A 20669-nucleotide genomic window follows, 5' to 3' on the forward strand; every position below is an offset into this window, starting at 1 on the left:
ATAACCAAGACAGATTTCAGAATAATTTTGCCATAATGATAATAACAATGATAATGGTGATGACAACAATAGCTCCCCTATCAAGCATATACTCTGAGTTAGGATGAGCTCTGTCATTCAACTCTAACTAATCCATTCAAATCTCACCATCACCCTGTGAGGCAGTCAATATTACTGAACGGCCTTCCTCACATTACAAAGGGGAAAAATATTAAGTAGCTTGTCCAACGTCCCCCAGCTCTGATATGGCAGAGGTACACATTGACTCCAGGCAATCTGACCACACTGAGTGAAACATCAGGTTTTACATAAAATAATCCTGGGAAATGTATCATTTTCTTGACAGATTACTTCTTTATTTTGGACAGGTACCTGATAGGAACTTCCAAATTAATTTATCTCATTAATCTACGCTTTAATAGAAACCTCTAATTGAAAAGGTCTTTTGGTACTACTATGATCAGTGGAAGTGTGGGTCTGTGGAACTCCAGACCACAGAGTCCCACTCAAATGCATGATGTTAAACGATACTAAGAAAACTACCAGGACTTAGTGTCATGGAGTCATGGATATCAACATCTTCTAGACTCCCTGAAAAATGTGGTTTTTGAAAAGTCTGCTAACTCACATTTTCACAACACTGCAATTCCCATTAGTAGAATATTGAAACATCTATTACATACATTTATCTATGATTTTTCTATTAAGATATTATATAAAAACATACCCAAATTACTAGTCAGTGGCTCAAAATTCAGAAACATCTTGCAAAAAAAATTAACTGTAAACAAAGAAATAAACCCTGGTGGGATAAATAATAAATTCAAGTAACTGATGGTTCAAAAAATGTTTGCACATATCTTGTACAATGAAACATATACTGAAGGATTCAAACACAATCAGAGAATCCAGTCAATTCACTGAGAAGAAAACCAGTCAACAGACTAAGAGAATCATGCACAAATCCAGGTGAAATCATGATATTCAAATGTTAGAAATGTTTCTATTGCAATTATGCCTTTTATCTTTTATCTTCTTCCATTTTCTTATGAATCTCCTCAATCACTATCTAGAGCTTAGAGACTGCCAATACATTTTCAACATTACTCTTTGACAAAACTGACAAAAACAAGCAATGCGAAAGGATTCCCTATTTAATATATGGTGCTGGGAAAACTGGCTAGCTATATGCAGAAAACTGAAACTGTACCCTTCCTTAAACCTTACACGAAAATTAAGATGGATTAAGGACTTAAATGTAACACCCAAAATCATAAAAACCCTTAAAAAAAATCTAGGCAATATCATTCAGGACATAGACATGGGCAAAGACTTCATGATTAAAACACCAAAAGCAATTTCAACAAAAGCCAAAATCAATAAATGAGATATAATTAAACTAAAGAGCCAAAGAAACTAGCATCAGAGTAAACAGGCAACATACAGAACGGGAGAAAATTTTAGGAATATACCAATATGACAAAGGTCTAATATCCAAAATCTACAAGGAGCTTAAACGATTTACAAGAAAAAAAAAAAAACAACATCAAAAAGTGGGTGAAGGATATGAACAGACACTTCTCAAAAGATGACATGCGTGTAGCCAAGAAACATGAAAAAAAGCTCATCATTAGCGGTCAATATAGAAATTCAAATCAAAACCACAAGGAGATACCATCTCACGCTGGTCAGAATGGCGATTATTAAAAAGTCAGGGAAACAACAGATTTTGGTGAGGCTGTGGAGCAATAGGAATGCTTTTACACTGCTAAAGGGAGTGTAAATTAGTTAAACCATTGTGGAAGACAGTGCGGCAATTCCTCAAGGATCTAGAACCAGAAATACCATTTGACCCAGCAATCCCATTACTGGATATATACCCAAAGGCTTATAAATCATTCTGCTATAAAAACACATGGGCATGTATGTTTATTGCAGCACTATTTACAGTAGCAAAGACTTGGAACTAACCCAAATGACCATCAATGGCAGAATGGATAAAGAAAAATATGGCACATGTACACCATGAAATACTATGCAGCCATAAAAAAATGAGTTCATGTCCTTTGCAGGACATGAATGAAGCTGGAAGGCATCATTTTCAGCAAACTAACACAGGAAGAGAAAACCAAACACCGCATGTCCTCACTCATAAATGGGAGTTAAACAATAAAAATACACAGACACAGGGAGGGGAATAAAACATACTGGGGCTGTTTGAGGTGTGGGAGGCAAGGGGAGGGAGAACATTAGGACAAATACCTAATGCATGAGGGTCTTACAACCTACATGATGGGTTGACAGGTGCAGCAACCACCATGGCACATGTATACTTATGTAATAGATGCATATGTATCTCGAACTCAAAGTAAAAGAAAGAAAGAAAAAAAAATCACAATATTGAAGGTCTTTTTATACCTTAGGATTCATTACTAAGATTACTCAAATCTATAATCCTGTTCTTGAGCGTAAGTTATGTAGTGGCATACGCCTTTTCAGAGGCCATAACTGTCCATTGAATCACTAAGCACAAACTTTATGATCATTTATTGAAGTGTCAGAAGTTCATGTTAGTGAAACAGACATGTACTCTCTTTTCTTAGTCACACAGTGCAAATGTTTCTTGAATATCTGGTAGCCTAGTGCTTGTGTGCACTTCCCTTTGAGTTACTGCAGGTGATAGAAACCCTACCTTCCTATCAGCTCTCAAAACAAATCCCCCAAATTATCCTCATCATTTTTTTCCATAGCTAGTAAAATAAAATGAGTAAAAAGAAATAAAAATCTAAAAGTTTCTTTAAGAAAGGTAGAAATATCATTAATGTCTTCATTTATTTTCCTCACTAACATTGTTTAAGCGATCATCTTTTTTGGAGGTCTAAAAGAATTAAGATTAGGGCTTTCCAACAGGCTAAGTGACATCATGCGTGATCACTTTTTCCAAAAATCAAGAGTGAGTTTGTGTATAAACTAGAACAGAAAACATGCATACATTTCCTATACTTGATGTTAACCAAAATACCGAGAAGCAATCACACATGTATATTTCTCAACTAAATGTTTACCTCACTGCAAGCCAAAGGTCATGGAAGGGTTGTTTGACATCTCAAAACTAAGTTTAGTTTTATGCCCAGTGAATTCCTGTCTATATCAAACACAAAGCCATTTCCAGAAAGGGCTTTAAGCATTTTAATAAAAATAATCAAAGAATGGTTCAGAGGTATATAAACACTATTTTGGAGTGTTTCTTAGCAATCCTATTGCTAGAAACACATATTTTAACAAATATTTAATACAATTTATAAAATAGTACTTCTTATTATAGAGAAAAGGTGTTCCTGAGCTTGTTCCTATGTAGCTGTGGCTGGCAGAGGTCTGGGGACAGGTGTATATATAGTAAGGCTGGAGAACAAGGACTAGGAGTAAGAAACCCTTCCTTCCAGTCCACTTAACCAGTGCCTGGCTGCTGAAGCAAGAGCCCCAGCTATCCTTCGGAGCACTCATGTGTCAGACTACTTCCTTCCTTCTCACTGCAAGACAGGTCAGTGGCCCTGAATCGTACAATTTGAGAAGATGATTTATAGCTGCAGCTACTTGACTCTCTGACTCTTTTTTTTTTTTTGGCAGTTGGGGAACTGGCCAAGTCTGTCATTTTTAACTCATCATTGTAAGAACGGACAACCGTGGTGTGGCTGCTTTTGTGTATTGGGAGACCAGTACAGAAATTAATCTGAGGTACGACAGGGCATCTTTACCAGTGAAAAACAATACAGGGCGAGTGTGTCTGCATACTTACATTTAAGGGAGCATATCGTAGTGCAAATTGGGTCACCTCAGGAAATATAAAAGCATTATTCCTCTGACATTTGAAAAAAAATGTAATTACTTCTTCCACCAAGCATGATTCTTTTCAATAACCTTCATTTTTGTCCCCTGGAAATGAAAAGAGGTTTCTGTTAAAAAGGCATTTCCTCTGACTCTGTGTCCTTGAGCCGCACAAAATGTAAACCATTCCCTCCCTCCTTCTTTTGAAGAAAAAGGGGGCTTCAATCTTTCCTTCTGAACACAGTCCATTTAAATAAGGAGATGGAGTCCCATCTTTTCCATCAGCCCCATTGTTTGACTTGTCAGTAATAACACTTGAGCTGAAATTGTACAGGCGTCCCGCTAATTTAGTAATTATTGACATGGTGCTGAGCAGGAAATGATAGCAAACAGAAGGAACAGTTAAGGAGAAATGAAATAAAAGATGTTCATATCATTGTTGAATAATGGTTGAGATCATTTTGTGCTTTAAGTAGGCCCAAGACACCTTTTCCCATTTTCCTGACACATTTATAATTTATGCTTTGTAATAGTTCCAAATATTTTTAGGACACTGGACTTTGTTTGAGAATCCTACCAGACTGAATGAGAGTCACGCAGCACACACACAGAGGAGTGGGTGAGGTGACCTGCTGCAGCCTCCCATTTAGGCAACAGCCCCTTTCTCTTTGGCCTGCCTCTCCTCCTTTTGAAATTTATATTTCTATTTATTGTGTCTCAGCTTCAGCTAAGATTTCTGTTGCCAGGCTAGGCAATGTGACCCACGCAGTTACAGGTGTAGATGGCGTTCATTCGTGCCTTTGTTTTCATATCTGGATGCCTTGCTTAGTCATAAGAATTTTCCTAATAATAAGCATAGATTGGCTTATTTAAAGGAAGTGGTCTATTTGTGCATTATGAGAACTGTGCTATAGCAAAGGACATGTGTGTATGTATCACATGCACATGTGATGACAAATCCTGAAAAAGTTGAAGCAGGACTATACAAATTTTGAAATTATATGCTGGGATAATATGAATATTGGCTCTGAAAATACAGCACCTTTTTCCGAATAAGAATGACACTTTTTGTATGAGGTCACTATGTAATATGGCATTTACCGTTAGGTAATGATTACCTATCAGAACACAATTTGTCAATGCTAGCAAACAGAAGATTAATGTGACAAATGTGTTACATGAAGTACTACAGCTGCATAATATATTTTTCTTAGAAATGAAAAAAATTATTTTAAAACATAGTAATATTAACTTTTAGGGCTATAGATATACAGTATGATCCAAATATGGAAGACAAATAGGCATAATATAAACCATGGGAAAGACAGAAACCTCAATGTCTTAGAGGGCTGGGATGTGGGAAATTGTGACGACAATAATGATGATAATGCTTTTAATCACTAAGAGAGCAACTAGATGAGCTGATCATTATTTCTTTTTTTGAGATGGAGCCTTTCTCTGTTACCTAGGCTGGAGTGCAGTGGCACAATTTCAGCTCACTGCAACCTCTGCCTCTCAGGTTCAGGCGATTCTCCTGCCTTAGCCTCCAAAGTAGCTGGGACTACAAGTACTTGCCACCACGCCCAGCTAATTTTTTGTATTGTTAGTAGACACAGGGTTTCACAGTGTTAGCTAGGATGGTCTCGATCTGTCTGATCACTCTTATGTACCAGGTGCCACCTGCAGCACTTTGCATGGAGTAACTTATTCAGTTTTTCCAAGAAAACATGGTATTCACATTTTAACAAGGAGTAAGCTGAAGCTTAGAGGAAAGCTTTGCAATGTTGTCCAAAGTCTTAATTATGACTCTAGTCATTATTGGCTTTTTATCTTTCTGGTTCCTGAGGTAGAGCTCCAAAACACTACCCTACATCACATCTTTGAATTTTATTGTCTTCTTCCTTTTCCTGTTTTTTCTGTAGTTGAAATTATTCCTATAAAATTAAGCAGAACACAAACAATTTTTTAAGACTCAGCCAAGCATGATTTAGACAATAGGTCACATGGTGTTTTGCAGGTACATGCTATAGCCTAGTCCCCTATACTAAAAGTATCATTCTCTTCTGTAGTCTTTACCTTAAAAAAAATTCCACTGAATGTCTAAATCTGGTAATACTGAAGAAATAGTTTAACCAACACAGAGCAAAACCAGTAGAGATGTGCTGAAGGCACACACAAAAAATTTACTGATATGTAAAAAAGAACACTGTCTCGATAAAAACAAAATCTTTCTTAGCTAAATACTCTTTTGAAAGAATCACATAATGACTGTACACAGGTAATCTTAAAACATTCACATTCCATCCAAAAAATATATGCTTAAGCCAGGTGGCAACTGCATGTAGTCCAAGCTGCTTAGGAGGCTAAGGCTAGAGGACTGCTTGAGCCAGGAGTTCAAGTCTGTAGTGCACCATGATTGTGCCTGTGAGTAGTAACTCCAGCCTGGGTAGTGTAATGTAACCAAGTCTTAAAAAAAGAAAACACGTATAAAATTCCTTTGCAATTGTGTTATGACATACATTGTTTCCATAATGTTCTGTGGAGTTGTTAGGCAGTGCAAAATCAGCACAGAGGGAAGTGTTCTTGCTTTCATTTGTCTCTACTACTAAGAAGAAAACTTTCTCAGCTTTAAAATTTTATTTATTAGGGCTACCGAAGCTATCCAAACACATATACCTTTCTCCAGGAAGTGTAATATGTACTGCAGACAAACTAGATAAAAACTGTTAGATGTCATTACATGAACATCCATATATATATGGATATGTATATATATATATCCATATACATAATGTATATCAACTGTATATGGATATATATCCATATAATGTATATCAACTGCATATATAATGTATATGAAATGTATATATATATCCATATATATAATGTATAGCCATATATATTATATACTATATATATCCATATATATGTAATATACATATCAGTTGATATAATGTATATCATTATATATTATAATGCTTATCCATATATATTATATACTATATATCCATATATAATATATATAATGATATACATTATATCAACTGATATAATGTATATCAGTCATAGCACTGAATATGTGCATATTACCCATGGGATTCCATGACATTTTGTGCAGATTGCAAGGTGTGCATGACCTGTGGACTCCTGTTGTACGCATGAAGTATGAACAGAAATCATACTTTATGTCATCTGACTTTGTACCTACAAAGACTAGTATTACTGGCTCCCAAAAGCCCCTCCTGCACTGGGAACTTCTGAAGGACAAAGATCACATTTTTGTGTGAATATAGGAGTTGACAAAACACTTTCATTTGGAAGGAGGAGACTTGTTACTAGGACTGAGAAGGAATTTGAGGATGACAGCAGTAGTGGTCCATTTACCATTTTGGCACATGCAAGTTTAACTCAGAATCCACCCGAGACACATTCCTATAAGCTTATAGTGATATATTTGACTTCATGAAGTCTTCCACATTAGAGCTATGAAAGTCTGGTTTCTGCTGGGAGCTCATCACAGCAGGGGCATGCAGCGCTCCCCACTGTTTCTGCTGCAACTCCACCCAGGATTCACTCTCCCACCCTGTGTTGCTTATATTATCCTCTGACAGGTGAGGCCCACAGCTGTGACTGGACACAATGACCAGAGCTGGTTAGGTCAAGTGTGAACAAGCAACTGCAGCTGATGCATCGGCTGGTTGGAAATCTACTGCCTGCCAGGCCTAAAATAAAACTATGAGCTGGTCAATTAGATCAGTGGGAGTGGGGAATAGATGGGTTGGAGGAATAATGGCAGGTGGCAGAAAGAAACTGGGTTATAAAGTTCAGGATCATATGCAATAGTTCACTTTGGACAGGATGCAGTCACTAACTGATGAAAACTTTTAATGCCTCAGAGGCAAGTTTATTTTCACTTTTGTTACAGTCTAACTAGATGCTTCTAGTCTATGGGTAGCTTTCCTCCAGTGGTGGCTCAAGGACCAAGGATCAGAGCTTCCCCTTTGTGGCTTGGCCACCTCCTAGCACAAGGGATCCACTTCTCAAAACCCTGAACTCTGAAGCTTCCACTTCTTTTCAGATTCCACTGACCAAAACACATCATGGGACCCCCCTTAACAGCAAGGAAAGCCTGGAAATTAGTAGAGCTGCCTGTAGGGGAAGACAAACAGATGGCTGAGTTGCTCAGAGAAGACAAAAAAGCAAAGTCCTAAGACCACGAACCTGTCTTGATTCCACTGTCTTCATTCTTACTTTCTTAAAATTCTCACAATATTTTTTGCTGTATGCCACTCTTTAATTGAGCTAGCATCGGTTAAGTCTTAACCACACATTTTATAAATCTATTATCATAATCTGCATTCTTCCTGAATGTTTAAACCAGAATTGAGAAAACTGAAAATGGAGACCAGGATGCTATTGAAACATGAATTCCTTCCATGATCCCCTCAGTAGAATTTAATGAAAGGATAGCTTCTACCATGCTACGTTTAATTCTTCCTCGATTTCATTTATCTTTTTACTCAAAACTAGTATTTTCCAACAACTACTTCTCTTAGAATCTGCAAGCTACAGACATGCTAGCAACTTACTTTGGTCATATCATGGGCCAATGCAGCAGCGCTATCTCATGATTGTGAGCCTAATTTAACTAAAAATAGCACGGGAAACGCTGAATTCTGAAGCATTTCTCTCATTCCCTCTAGCTGAATGGAAACATTTTCACTCAAAGAACAGCTCCTCTTGCCTTATTGCAACATAGAGGACTCAATCACATTTTCCCTTGAGGCTGGCAACAATTAAAAACTAGCTGCCATAAGACAGTATTCACAGACATTCACAACAAACACAACTTGGTGCTTTCCACTGAGACAGGCATGGTATGACACACAGACAGCAGGACTCAAGGATAAGCGTTTCTTTCAATATCCGGTGTCTTCGAAATGAGCTTGGCTGTTAATAAGACTAATGCCTTCAGTGTTATTCAGTCAGTTTCACCCTTCACAGCTTTTAATTTCTCCTTAAAGACCCTACCAGTCAGTTGAGCCTCTCCCCTTGATCAGCTGGGTAGAAGCTGGTTAATACACATTGTTTGGGAGAAGATCACAATTTAAGAAAAAAGCCTCAGAGGAATGAAATGCCAGGTATTTCCATTTGCAAGCATTCCCAGGCGCTCTCCTTTTGGAGAACTTCCCTTCCCCTCACCTCCTCCATATTATTATAACATTGCATCAGATATTTAGACATGTTTTGTTTTAATACCAAATGACTTTCTTTTTTTCTATATCTGTTTTCTAACCAATCTGATATTCCAAGGCAACAATAAGAAACGGATTTGTTATTGAATTGGGAACAAAAGATACAGTGGAGAAGCATATTAAAATGTTCAGAAAACACTAAACTGAAATCTGTTTACTAAGCTACCAGCTGTCACTTCCTCTCCTGGCTGTGGTGCACTACCTTTCTGGAACTGTTGCCTCACACTCATTGTCCTGACCCTATGGTATACCTGCTCTGATGTTTTCTTAGAAAAACACGTTTACCTACTCTCCCCACAAATTACATCTAAACCTACTCTACACCTGCTGTCATTCTCAATTACATTCAATGTTCTTCCTTTTCAATCAATTTTAAAATGGACGTTTGTAAGAAGTGGCAAGACAATCTATTTAAGGATAAAAGTCAAAGAATTAAACTAAATGACCACAATAGGAATCATGAATGTGGAACGAGAATGTTGACTTGAGTACCTAGAGTTCAATCATAAATTAAAAATCGTTAAAATGTGGTGTTTGGGGTTATGACATCTGTTTCAAATTACAAGTTGCTGTGTCTGGCGTGTTGGAATTATTTTCTAATCTTAACGAAATGCTAAAGTTGAGATTTTTCAGAAGGATAAAAAGCCTTTTTAGGAAATCATTACTGATCCTGGTATTTCAGTGACCCCATGCACTCACTCTTGCTTCACTTCAGTGCTGGCAACATCTAGCAACCTTTTCGGCCTGCTCAGGAGAGAAGCCAAGAATTAAACCGGCCACTAAGACTCTTTTCTTCCTCAACTCACCGCCGGGAAGCCACGTACTCTGTAAGTTCCTGTATCTGGCCATGGAGGGCTCAGGGTGGTAGGGCGGGCTGCTCAGAGCTGAGCCACACTCACACTGTGGATAAAAAGACGTCCGTCTCCAAAACTGCCAACTTTGCTTCTTCCACCACCGCTTGGCTCCCTGTAGTCAACGTGCACGTGATTCCTATTAAAATCCTGTTTCCTTAAAGCAACAAGGGTTTCAGCGTAGAGAATAAGATATCTGACCTTTGGAGCCCATGAGCTCTCACTGCTAGATATATTCACTGAATCAACTATCAGCACACAGGCCCTATCAGCGAAGGAGAGAAACTTCATGCAGCATTAATCAAACCTGAAACGTTATTTTTAAGGTGTCACGAAATCCACATTGACTGACTGGTCCTTTTAATCTTAATTTTGAACAGTTGCTACTCCAATTAAATTCTACCACCTAGCATTTTCAAACAGCTCCTGGTTGTTTCCACAAACTCCGTTAATGGACAGCTGTTTCTGACAGCTCCCTGATTTGCCAGTGCTGTGTTGGCTGCCGGCACAGGAGGCCCGTTCTGTATTCTGCTGCTGGCACCGGGGGATATGCAAATGAACACATGAATCAGTTGTCACCACCACAGACACCGTGCAGGGAGATGATCAGAATGTGTGGGGAGCTTAGTTGGCTGCCAGTGAGGGGAGAAGAGGGGGGCGGGCAGAAAGCTTCGGTTTCTTGAAGTGAGTTTTCTTTTTCTTTTTTCAAGTGTCTCCAGTTTATTTTCCCTGTGTGGCATTCATTAGATTTCAGTTCAGGAGAGTGCAATCTGTTCCTCGCCAATCACCAACAGAAACACTGAAAGTTCGGAAATGATAGAAACATTTCAGGTAAACACCATTAGAACGTCGGCAGCACAGGCAGAATATTATATGTACTTCCATTTCCCAAATATTTCCCCATCTGAAGTGGGTGAGGGAATGAGGAGGACAAAACAAAACTTTTGTTTCCCATACGGATGTGCTCGAGAACACTTGGCTTGGGTTACCAAGCCTGGTTATAAGTGCTCCAAATTATTTCCAGCAAGTCACGTGGAGCTGCTCCACCCACCAAGCTGAATGCTCATACACATGGTGTGAATACACTAAGAACGGAGTGAGTGAACACCAGCTCCAGGGGCTCCAGTCCTGTCCTTCAGACCTTGCCAATATACTAAACAATGGAGAAACTGGCCAGGAACAGTGGCTTACGCCTGTAATCCCAGCACTTTGGGAGACTGAGGCGGGAAAATCACAAGGTCAGGAGTTCGAGACAAGCCTGATCAACATGGTGAACCGCATGTGGTGGCGCATGCCTGTAATCCCAGCTACTCAGGAGACTGAGGCAGGAGAATTGCTTGAACCTGGGAGGCAGAGGTTGCAGTGAGCCAAGATCATGCCACTGCACTCCAGCCGGGGCAACAGAGAGAGACTCAGTCTCACAAAAAACAAAATAAACAAACAAAATGGAGAAACATTTTTCCTCTTGTGTTATTTAGTATTCAGTCAGGGAAGTAGTTCTACTTGGAGTGATACAGACTGTGGAGATTACTATAAGGGCCAGATCTTATGACTTGTGGGATGTGGTGGTGAGGGTCCAATCACTGCAGGTCAGCAGGACCTATGGCTGGGAAGAAAAGCTGGACGTAAAGTAGTACCAAGCACAGTACCTGGAAGATAGACAGAGAAGGCAGGGAGAGCTAGAGTTAGTCATGGAATCAAAGTGGTGAAATTACAGGATGGTCTGGAGTGAAATATGGTTAAACATGTACCACTGCTCAGGGATCAAGGAGCAAATCAGTATCACATATTGATTTTATTGAAATACTCTTAGAAGTCCTGCAAGATGGGGAAAGCTAACCAGGGCCAGGTTTAGCACAAGTACAAAGAATGAGAAAGACAAAATATTATGATCTCAATGACACCTGGCCAACACATATTATCTGAGACTTTATGTGCCTTCTATCTAAAGAGAAATGAATACAGACTTCATTTCTATGTTGGTTTCACATTGGTATGTCTAAGTTGATTTAAAATTGCAAATGTTTCAGAATGTCTTGATATAAGGGAGACCTCAGATATGTTGAACAAGAGAGCAATAGCCAGAAGGAATCCTACACTCTCAAGAGGGTTAATTCAAAACATTTGTGGGTCTTGTGTTGTTACTCATTATTAACAGACTGCTTATAATCCCTTTAAATCTAAAATAGGTTTAGAGTTCATACCAGTTAATTTCCACTTATGTTTTGGATCAAGACACCCAAATTTAAACTTATTTAATAATAAAATTAACCAAAGGGTGACTGATCCTAATGGCCTTCTGGAAACACACACAGACACACACAAACACACATACACACACAGAAACCACATAAACTACAGAAATACACATACAAACATACATAAATATATATACGTAGAGAAACTATAAATGCAATTCCTATTCACCAGAGCCAGCCTCACCCTCTGCTTCCAGCCCGGTAGACTTGTTGCTTCTGAATTGTTCTTATTTATAGACATCTCTCTATACATGTACACACAAATATACATACCTATGTATATAAACATCTATACACACATATATTGTATTTTTTTCCTTTATAACAGGGAATTTTGACATATTCATTTTCTTGTAATTAGATTGAACACCTTTCCATATCAATAATAATGAAAATATTTCATTCTTTGTATGCATTTCACTTTGTCTATTTATCATAATGTATTTAACTGTTGATGGGCACTTAGATTCCTCCCCTAGCCCCCTTTAAAAAATAGCATTCCATCCTAAAAGATTCCTGGTGACATCTCATCTTTCTTGCTTAGTCTTTTATAACTCATGCATTGGATTCCAGGGCATGAGAGAGAACCTACGCCCTTTTACACACCTGACTAATGAAGAGAACATTAACTTGAATGAGTCTCTCATTCTATAAATGTTTGGACTATTCGATTCTTTCTTCTCGCTCAGATCAAGATGATACGATGAAGATACGGGCCTGCCTTCATAGACTTGGTCCACTGCTGAGCCTACTGCACCTGAGGAAGCCAACGATTATTTTTCTTCAGCTCTATATGGCATTGTCAAAACAGATTTCTGAGTTTCAAAAATAAATTAGAAATTGCTTCATGGCCATAATAAAATTTATTTTGAAACCGTTAATTAGATTCATTGGTTGATATGGACCCAGTGATCAATACAGTTCCACAATGAAGAATTCTTCACTCTTTCCAGGTTTATAAGAAATGCTATTTGGTACTTCTCACATCTAGATTCTTTGCATAAACATCACTTTATGCTAAAGGTTCATTCTCCTGGCCAGAATACTCCTCCCTAAGAAATATCTCATAAAACAAGATGAAAGCTAACATTTTGTAGCCACTAGTCCATTGTTTTCTTCATTGAAGGATTGTGTAGGTTTACACTGAGTCTCTTGATCATTTAGCAATCAATGCCAAAAGCAGAATTACTTGTTTCTCATCAGCAAGGTGTCCTTCAGCTTTAGCATTTTATTGCACCCTGATCATGCTCTTCATAAGAGGACTCAGAACTTCAAATTAATAGGTGGCTTAGTATAATCCAGGCTATGAACCAGGTGCTTCTGCCTGGGAAACTATATAACGTGCGTCAGATATGTTCTATTACTAACTACCACTGCCCTCTTGAAAAATTTACTTCTTGTTGAAGTCCATGGTCTAGTGAACATAAAAATATGATAGCCATCTCATCATTGCCTATAGTACTTTTATAAAGACAATCCTATCAGATCTCAAGAATGAAACTTTAAGTAGAGTGACATTCTCCTTTCCCTTATCTTTCTCATATTTTCATAACTCCTTGTAAATCTGGAAAGATAGATTTACTATGTCAGTGTTGTTAATGTTTGTCTGTGTCCCACTGTAGATTGTAAGCTACTCGCTTATCATGTGTGGCCTAGATAATGATGAAAGAAACAAAGAAAGGATGGAAAAAAGTAAAGGAGAAGGAATGGAAGGAAGAACAAAACAGGAGAAGGGGAAAAGGATGGAAAAAGGAAATACCTTTACAACTGCATGCTGTGGAGAATTACAACTTAAATAAAATCAAATGAGCTAATTACATATTTGAATGTACCAATCATTCCACCAACATGCAATCTATTAATACTATACAGTCTACGCCAAGTGTAATGCCTCAACAAAAGGCACGACTCATAGGACTCGATGGTTCATAATATTTAAAAATAGGAGTATTTTATCAGTTGACCTGGTGTTCTCTTGAAGGGAGCTGATGGGCATGATTGATCTTTGGTAGGAAGCCCCAGAGTTACCCAACTAGAGCACTCATCTCCTTAATCAAGCACATAACCTGGTGCCTGCAGCTAGTAGGTTCTCAGTAAGTATTAGGAGAATAAATGCTTAGGTCAAGGAATTCTCACAGCTGCCTTTAATAAGCCTATGCTTTCTGCCCATGGTTGTTAGCAGTATATGACACTAGTAATAAAAATAAAAAACTACAGAAATGAAAAGTTAAAATATTTAAAACTATATATTAATAATCCAAAGGAAATTAAAAGTGGATAAGGAGAGATGTGATATCAGTATCACTGGAGCACACATAGGGAAGAATGGCATTGGATAAGATAGGTTCTGAAGGATAAGTTGGAATAGAGTTTACATCATGACTGCTTGTATTTATTTATATTATTTTAATTTATATTTATTATTCTTCAACTTAGTTGATATATTGACTAACCCTGTAGTTTAAAATTTTTCCTTTAAAATATTATATTATATAGGAAAGGAATCAAGAACGATTTTATCTTTTCACATCCATGACCATAGGATATAAAGTAGACACTCAAAAATAGTTTTTAAAAATATAAATAAATGACTAGTAAATATTACTGGCTAATTTGTGTAAAAGAATTGGCATTTGCAGAGCATTGCTTAGAAAATATTCCAATAGATGACATCTGGTTATTCACATAGTTAAGCTGATTTGTGTGTCACATTTTGCTTCATCATTGTATGTGTGTTTTGCATTGTGAATTAGTTTGTTATGGACATACCTTTATTTCCTGATAATTTGGAAGGCCATGTTTTGATAATGTGCTTGATATGGTTTGGCTGTGTCCCCACCCAAATCTCATCTTAAATTCCCATGTGATGTGGGAGGGACCTGATGGGAGGTAATTGAACCTTTGGAGCAGGTCTTTCCCATGCTGTTCTCAGGATAGTGAATAAGTCTCATGAGATCTGATGGTTTATAAGAAGGAGTTTTCCTGCAAAAGCTCTCTCTTTGCCTGCCACCATCCATGTAAGATATGACTTGCTCCTTCTTGCCTTCCACTATGATTGTGAGGCCTCCCTAGCCATGTGCAACTGAAAGTCCATTAAACCTCTTTCTTTTGTGAATTGCCCAGTCTCAGATACATCTTTATTCACAGTGTGAAGAGAGACTAATACAGTCTTCTTCCATAATGCTAAAGGAAAGGCTATATGGCTTTTTTGTGTGGGGGCCAGAAGAGCTATATAGTTTTTCTGTTTGGGGGGCAGAAAGGCTATATGGCTTTTTTGTTTGGGGGACAGAAAGGCTATATGGCTTGTTTGGGGGACAGATTTCTGCACTTTTTGTTATTCCACTTCCATATCAAACTTGACATTGTTTTTGCTTTTCTCAAAGAGATATTTGGAAAGGGCCCAAGAACTTTATAAATGGCAAGTAGGTACAAGGAATAGCACTGAATTTTTCAAATCCTGAATGCAAGCCTTCAGAAATGCACCATAGATGAGTTCTGTTCACTTCCGTAATATAAAAAATGAATGCAGCAAGTACTCCCCAGAATGATGCCTGGTTCTTGAGCCCCTTTTAAGCCACACCAAGGTACAATCAAACCAGCAGTGACCTAGAGAGAAACAGAGTCGAGAGGCAGACAGACCCAATTTAACCTGAGGCTTCACCTCTTGATAACATCAAAGTCTAGGTAGTTGATTGAATACTCTGGAATTTATTTTTCCAATGTGCAATTCAACATAGTAATACTTTCTTCTTAGAGTTTTATTAAGATTAAATGAAATGATGTTTTTAAAGAAACTCATTAGTAGCCTGATCATAGGCACATTATGCCTAAGTGATGTCTATTCTCTTTGTTGATAAATACATCAAATATTCAAATTAAAATATGCTTTTTGTAAATCTGGTTGGGTGAAGTGGGATATTTAATGATTCTCTGTGTGTGCCAAGCCTGAAGGTATTTATTGACAGAAACCCAAAGCAGAAGAATAACTGGTGATACACAAATGACTTTTGACACACAGAAGTCAAGCATCAAGATGTGGTAGGGGTGAATTTGGACAACTTTTAAATGCATCTTATTTTACTTGGCTATTTTTTTAAATTACAAAATTAAAAGAAGAAAAGCATTTCAGTTGGAGTATTATTCTTCTCATTTTATGGAGGGAAACAAGCTCAGAGTGTTTCCTTAAGCTACCTCAAAACACAGTTGAAGAAAGTGGAAGCTCCAATTGCTATCTCATGCTGTGTATGTTCGCATCTCCTCGGTCTATAGATGAGAAAACTGAGGCCTGGAGCAGGTAAAGATGGGAAGAATACAGAATGGCTGTCCAGTCTGATGGCCCTGCATTTCCAGTCCTGCTGCTACCCTTTGCAGGCAGTGTGAGCTCCAACAAAAACAATTAACCTCTTTAAACCTCCATAGATTCTAAACAGTGTATTTTTAATTGGCTTGTTTAGCGTTTCCTAAAATATATCCCTTTGGAACACTTGTTCCATCAGATGTTTAAAAGTGTTAAATAAAAAAAAAATGTTTCAGTGGTCCAATAAGTCTTGGAAACACTGGTTTAAAACAAAGTTAAGCAAGTCCCTATACTGAAAAATCTTCAGAGCCTCGAAAATGCTAATTGTTTAAAAATCTCCAAGGGACTTGGGAACGAACAGGAAGCATCAATGTTTTAAACAAAATAGTTTGGGAAGTCACATTTTATGTGTTCCATCTCATCGTATTGTATCTTAATGTTTCTAAAAGGTGAGGTTTTTTTAATCATTTAAACACCTTTTCAATTTTTTCATACACAACCACTACAAAGATTATAATACGAAACATCTTCCCCCGAGAAGTTCTCTACCTACTCTCTTTCTGCCATCTTCCCCAAAAGGAGCCAATATTCTGATTGCTATCACTCTGGATAATTTTTCTCTACTCGAGAACTTTATGTAAAGGAAATGCAAGTATATGGAGAATACTTTTCAGTGTGCCTGGCTTCCTTAGCTCTGTATTTCTTTTTGTTTGTTTTATTGTTACTGCTTGGGGCATTTAACCAGTTTACTGAGGAGCAAAATTGACATACACCAGACCACACTTACTTAAGAAGTTTTGACATGTTTACACCTGTGAAATGATCATTCACAATCAAGACAATGAACCTATCTCTTGGCCAAGAGTTCCCTCCCAACGCTTGGCAAGTCCCTCCCTCCTGCCTGCTCACCCCCATCATCACTGAGCAACCACTGCTCTATATTCTACCACTATAAATTGGTTTGCATTTTCAAGAATTTTATACATATTAAATGATACATATACACTTTTTCCTAGTTTCTATTACTCAGAAAATATTTTGATTCATCCATGTCACTGCATTTATTAATAGTTCATTCTATTATTTAGTAATATTATACAGATATATAATTGGTTTATCCATTCACAAGTTAATTCATATTTGAGTTATTTCCAGCTACTGACTGTTACAAATGATGCTGCTCTGAACATCTATGTACAAGCCTTTGAATGGACATATGCTTTCATTACTCTTAGGTAATACCTAAGACAGAAATGGCTGAATCACATGGTACATATATGTTTTACTTTTTCAAAAAGTGCTAGTGCATTTTTCCAAGTGCTAACAGCATTTTACATTCTTATCAGCAATGACTAAGAATTCCAGTTTCTCCACATCCTAAGACTTAGTATAGTCCGTTTTTTAATTTTAGTCATTTTAATAGATGTGTAGTAGTATCTCTTCATCGGTTTAGTTTGCATGTCCCTAATGACTAATGGTGGTGGGCATCTTTTCATGTGCTTATTGGCTTCATTTAATTTTGTGAGACGTGTGTTCAAATTTTGTGTCCATAGTTTTATTCCTTTTTCTTATTGAGTTTAGAGACTTCTTGATATATTCTGCATACAAATTTTTTATGAGTTACATAATTTGAGATCACTTACTTATAGTCTGTAACTTATTTTTTCTATATCTGAATGACGTACTTTGAAGAACAGAAACTTTGAATTTTGGTGAAGCCCAATTTATCAATGTATATTTTTCTAAATTATGCTTTTGCTGTCATAGCTAAGAAATATTTGCCTAACTCCAGGTTATAAAGATTCATACTATATTTTACTTTAGAAATTTCATGGTGTTAGAATGTACTTTAGCTCTTTTATACATTTTTAGTTATATACACACACACACTGTAAGGTACGCTCAGGATTTCATTTTTGCTTATAGCTTTCTAAAAGTTCTAGTATCACTTATTAAAAAATATTATTATTTCTAAATTAAATTGTTTTGGCACCTTTGCTGAAAATCATTTGTCTTCCTATATATTTAGTGGAAATTTTCAGAATTCTATTCTCTTCCACTGATGTATTTTTATATCTTTGTCTCAGTATTACATTGTCTTGATGACCTTAGCTTTATAGATTTTGAAGTCAGGTAGTATTAATTCTCCAACTTTTTCTTCAAATTGTTTTGGCTCTTCTTAGTGCTTTGAAGTTCTATGTAAATTTTAGATTCATCTTTTCAAGTCCTACAAAAATCCTATGAGACACTGCATGGGATTGTGTTAAATTTGTAAATCGCTTTGGGATAAATTGGCATCTTAGCAACATTGAGTCCTTCAACGATAATCACAGTGTATTCCTTCTTTATGCCTTTGTTAATTTGTCTCAGCTGGGTTTTTTAGTTTTGATTGCGTAAGTTTTGCACACCTTTTCTCAGATTTATATCTAAGGATTCCATAGGTTTTTAATATTACAAATGGTTTTATTTTTTATTTCAATTTCCAATTGTGCTTGGAAAAATTCATGTGCCTCTTCATACATCACATACTTGTTCACTATCTTAGCATATACTGTGGGCTCATAATTATGCTAGATTTTGAGGAGAATGGTGAAGAAACATAGATTGTAAAATTATGATCCCCTTTTCCAAAAGTGATCTATTTATATTACAGTTTTATTTTAAATATGATCTATTTGGAAAGATGGGCCTTAACCAGCAGAAGAAGATAGGTGATCATCCCAGGCTATGGGTATCAAAATACAAATTAGGGAGTATAAATACTTTCTACCTTTAAAAAAAGTAGATAAATTTTATTAAGCACTTAATCTGTCCTAGGCACTGGGCTACTAAGAATGCTTTTTCTCACCCAGTCTTCACATAAATTCTAGGAGATATTTGTCCATTATATCTCTAAATTACAGAAAAGGAAAGTGCATGCATGGTCTTAATTTAGAATACTTCCAGGAGTGGTAATTTTGTGAGACCTGTAGTTGAGTAAAATGGAATGAGGGGGATCTTTCTTGGAATAAAAAAAAATCCAATAACCCTAGACTACAATGTGAACTAAACACTTTGCATGTTAATCTCAAAAATGTACTTTATTTCTGAGTTAGTGATCATCCTGGAACTTCCTATATTTTCTAATATTTGTATAATTTTCAAGCTTATAGATACTTTAATTTTATTGTGTGTATTCATAGCCTAGGGTTGCCATAGCAAAGTACCACAAACTGAACTGCTTTTGTAACAGAAACTGATGGTCTCACAGTTCTGAAGGTTGGAAGTCCAAAATCAAAGTGTCAGCAGGATTGGTTCTCTCAGACTGTGAAAAGAAACCTATTCCATGCCTCTCACTTAGCTTCAGGTGGCTTACTGGAAATCTTTGGCATTCCTTGGCTTGCAAAAATATCTACAGATCTCTGCTGTTATCTTCCAGTGACATTCTCCCTGGTATATTTGTGCTCAAAGTTTCCCCTTTTATGAGAATATCAGTCATATTGGGCTAGTGGCCCACCCTACTTCAGAACAACCTCACCTTACCTAGTTATGTCTGCAACGGCTTTATTCCCAAGGAAGGTACAGTCTGAAATAATGGGTGTTAACACATCAACATACGAAATTATTCAACCCATAACACATGCTTTAGAAGATCGTTTTGTTTGTTGGTTTCTAAGTGAAGGCACAGCACCTAAGCAAGAGGTGTCTTTCTTTGTCTTATGGGTGCAAGCTGCAGTAATAGATGTTTACCACCAAAACATAATCACATCCTAAACAAGGTCCTTATCATGATTACTAATTAACAACAACACTAATGAGCCAATTTGCTTTGGACTGAATTATTTTTTTAAATTGAATTATTAAGAATGAATCTGTCCCAGCACTTTGGGAGGCCGAGGCGGGTGGATCACGAGGTCGAGAGATCGAGACCATCCTGGTCAACATGGTGAAACCCCGTCTCTACTAAAAATACAAAAAACCAGCTGGGCGTGGTGGCGCGTGCCTGTAATCCCAGCTACTTAGGAGGCTGAGGCAGGAGAATTGCCTGAGCCCAGGAGGCGGAGGTTCTGGTGAGCCGAGATCGCGCCATTGCACTCCAGCCTGGGTAACAAGAAACTCGGTCTCAAAAAAAAAAAAAAAAAAAAGAATGAATCTGATTGGGTGTTTCTCTGTCTTCTGACAGTGAGTTTGGTCCATAGCAATT

At 37.3% G+C, this 20669-nt stretch overlaps 1 long non-coding RNA gene across 1 annotated transcript in view; it reads right to left on the reverse strand.

The window, feature by feature from the left end:
• LOC104652989 (uncharacterized) overlaps positions 1-10778 on the reverse strand; it is a 155696-nt gene extending 144918 nt beyond the window's left edge. Inside the window, exons 1-2 of the long non-coding RNA XR_012517854.1 lie at positions 9887-10778; positions 3797-3933 (exon numbers count right to left, since the gene is read on the reverse strand). This is a non-coding gene — a long non-coding RNA (uncharacterized LOC104652989). The remainder of the gene's footprint in view (positions 1-3796; positions 3934-9886) is intronic.
• Between the last annotated feature and the right edge of the window lie 9891 nt (positions 10779-20669).

Source organism: Saimiri boliviensis, chromosome 5 (genome assembly GCF_048565385.1).
Source record: "Saimiri boliviensis isolate mSaiBol1 chromosome 5, mSaiBol1.pri, whole genome shotgun sequence".
Lineage (NCBI taxonomy): Eukaryota > Metazoa > Chordata > Mammalia > Primates > Cebidae > Saimiri > Saimiri boliviensis.